Source organism: Vidua chalybeata, chromosome Z (genome assembly GCF_026979565.1).
Source record: "Vidua chalybeata isolate OUT-0048 chromosome Z, bVidCha1 merged haplotype, whole genome shotgun sequence".
NCBI classification, from domain to species: Eukaryota; Metazoa; Chordata; class Aves; order Passeriformes; family Viduidae; genus Vidua; species Vidua chalybeata.
The window spans coordinates 51482432-51485599 of record NC_071570.1 but is presented as its reverse complement, the minus strand read 5'-3'; positions in this window follow the sequence as shown (position 1 = coordinate 51485599).

Below are 3168 nucleotides of genomic sequence, written 5' to 3'. Positions count from 1 at the left end.
CGTCCCCGCCTTAGCGAGATCGGTCGATTCGCTGAGGCCACAACCCTAAACCCCTTTTCCAATCCCTTTTTCCCAGTTGAAAATCCCAGTTTCGGCACTACCCTGCGCAGTTCTGTTTCTTTAAACCCCTTTCTTTGTCCCCCTGAGGAGGCCGAGGCCACGTGGTTGATCTCTTTGTCTTCCCAAGATGGAGGGCGGCCACATGGCAAGGCTCCCCCTTCCCACAATCCCTTTCTTCCCTTTGTTCCCTCCTGCTTCCCAGTGGGCGCGGGAACTGCCCACTCAAGGCATCGGGTTACCACCCCTCCCCCTGTCCCTCCTCGGGTAAGCGTAGGCGTTCCCTCCTTACATGTTCTACTTGCCACGTCAGCAGCCCCGCCCTCTCCCACCCAGGAGGGCTCAGTAGCCTCCTTCCCACCTTCTGAAGAGGAGGATTCTCTCCGCCCTGTCCGTCCTCTCCCTCACGCTCCGCCCCGCGTCCTCCCGCTCCTCGGAGACCTCGCCCCAATGAAGCGCTACCACTGGACGGTACTACCACAGGGTTTTAAATGTTCCCCTACTATATGCCAGTGGTATGTCGCTAGGGTTCTATCCCCAATGCGTGCCAAGTGGACATCCTGTATTTTCTATCATTACATGGATGATGTGCTGATTTGTGCCCCTGACAGCGAGATCCTGCAAGTAGCACTGGAGGACACTGTTAGGGCCTTGTCGATGGCTGGATTTGAGTTACAGAAAGAAAAGGTACCGTTGCTGCCACCCTGGAAGTACCTAGGCCTGGAAATTAACAACCGGACGATCAGACCCCAACAGATACAGATAAATGATAACCCCAAGATGCTGAATGATCTCCAGTGCCTGTGCGGGTCATTAAATTGGATCAGGCCATGGCTAGGACTCACTACGGGGGAATTATCCCCCCTCTTTGATTTGTTAGCAGAAAGGGAGGGGGATGAGGGTTTAGGGAACAAAGGGAAGAAAGGGATTGTGGGAAGGGGAAGCCTTGCCATGTGGCCGCCCTCCATCTTGGGAAGACAAAGAGATCAACCACGTGGCCTCGGCCTCCTCAGGGGGACAAAGAAAGGGGTTTAAAGAAACAGAACTGCGCAGGGTAGCGCCGAAACTGGGATTTTCAACTGGGAAAAAGGGATTGGAAAAGGGGTTTAGGGTCGTGGCCTCAGCGAATCGACCGATCTCGCTAAGGCGGGGACGCCAGGATGGCTTGGGGGAGCCCGGAGCACGGTCCACGTTTGTGAAGCTGCCCTGCGTCTCAGATTGACGGGGTGCCCCCCGTCGCTTACCTGGGTTAGGGGAAGAAAGGGTAGGAGAAGGTGATGGGGAAACAGATTCCGAGGGAGTAACAGATTTTCTGGATGGTTCTTTCCTTTCCCCAACCGAGTTTCGCGCGGGGTCTGATTTTACTACATCTGAGATCAACAAATGGAATTTAGGGAAGCAGTCATCTATAGAGGGATCCCTACCGATCCCCTCTGCTAGCCTTTTTCCCACTTGCTCCCAAAATTCTGTTTTGCGCGCATCCTCGGTAGACAGACGGGGGAAAGCAAAGAACAACCACCAGACAAATATCTTCACTAAATTTTTTGGGTAGGGGCCCTTCACCAAAAGGATTTCCTTAACTTGGGAATAAAATTCCTTTTATTGGGCAGATAGCACGGTCCCCATGCTTCTTCCACCCAAACCACCTCACCCCTGGGGCAGTAAAAAAGAAAAAGAAAGCAAAAAAACGCAGGCGACTCCAGCGGCTGCCGTTCGTGCTGCGCGCCGCACGTCCCAACCTCGGGAACATGGCCAGCCCTCCCCGTATTAGCTGGACACATTTCCACAACTAATACTTACCAGACTGAAGTCTCTGCAAAGGAAAGCTGCCACCAGGGTCCGGGAGTCCCGGGAAGTGTCCTTTCTTCTGCCCTCCTGGCTGCGAAAGTTTGCACTTCCTGTCCCACGCAGGACACACTGTCTGGTCCCTCGTGGGTGACGGAGACTTCACTGACGTACTTTGGAGAGCCCCTGCTCTCGGTTTCTGTCTGGCACAGAGCTGTGATCCGGCGCGGACCGCTGCCCGCTCTGGCTTGGCGGCGGCGCTCCCCCCTTGGTGGCGGCGCGGCCCCTGGCCGGCAGCGGTGGCTCCCGGCGCTGTTCCTGGAGCTCCGCGGTGAACCTCCGTCCACGCGATCAGCTGAGCGCTGGCCTCGGCCCCACATTGGGTGCCAATTGCGGCGTGGGTTTTCGCTCTCCCTGGCTGCACGCGGCTCTTGGGAGCCCGGCTGTGGCATAGCTTCCACGTGCTGCTGAGGTTTGCTGCCACGGGTTCCCGGACACGGCTCCGTGTCTCGGGCGCGTGGGCTGGCCAGCCTCTGTTACCGTGCGCTAGGGGTCCGGCAAAGAGGTAAGGAATTTGTCCATTTACTCCGTGCTTGGCAGGAACGGCTTATTGGTCACACATGGCGCGGTTCGATGGAAAGACGCGACCGCTCCCAGCACTCGCATGGGAGAAAAAGGCGCCTGGGTGCCGGCGGGATAGGGTTTTATGGAGGGGCGGGGCGAGAGGATCCATGGCCTGCCAGCCAATAGGGGCGGCTGCCGTGGCGGTGATGCCAGCAACAGCGACCAACCAGAGAACCCCGCAGGGGCGGGCACCGAGCCTTGGGCTGAGTGGGATCGTGTGGCTTGGGGTGGCCAGCATAGGGTTTCCCGGGGCCGGACAGCAGGGTGGTTACAGGAGCAGCAGAGGGGTAAGAATCCGGCAGCGTGGGGACAGAAACTGCGGGGGGGAACAACACGGGGGAAACGCGGGATTACAGAACTTGACTTATTTTAACATAAATTAAAAACCCTAATCTAAATCCACACTCCGGGATGCAACAGTCCTTCTCCAAGATACTGGAAGAACCTTTACATAAAGTGATCAGCCATTTTAGAAGTAGTTCCCTTCTGCTCTTCCTTCCCTTCCTCACAATCCTTCTGAAAAGGCAGTGTCAGAACTGTGATTTACAGGTTAAAAATCTTCTTGTTTCATGGTAAAAATGTATTCATGATATACAAATGGGTATTACAGGTTGGGTTGATTTAGTCAGAGATTTTATTAATGTTAGTTAGATTTGTTCCTTGTACCCCTTTTTTTTCCCTCACAGTGGTTTGCTCCAAGCT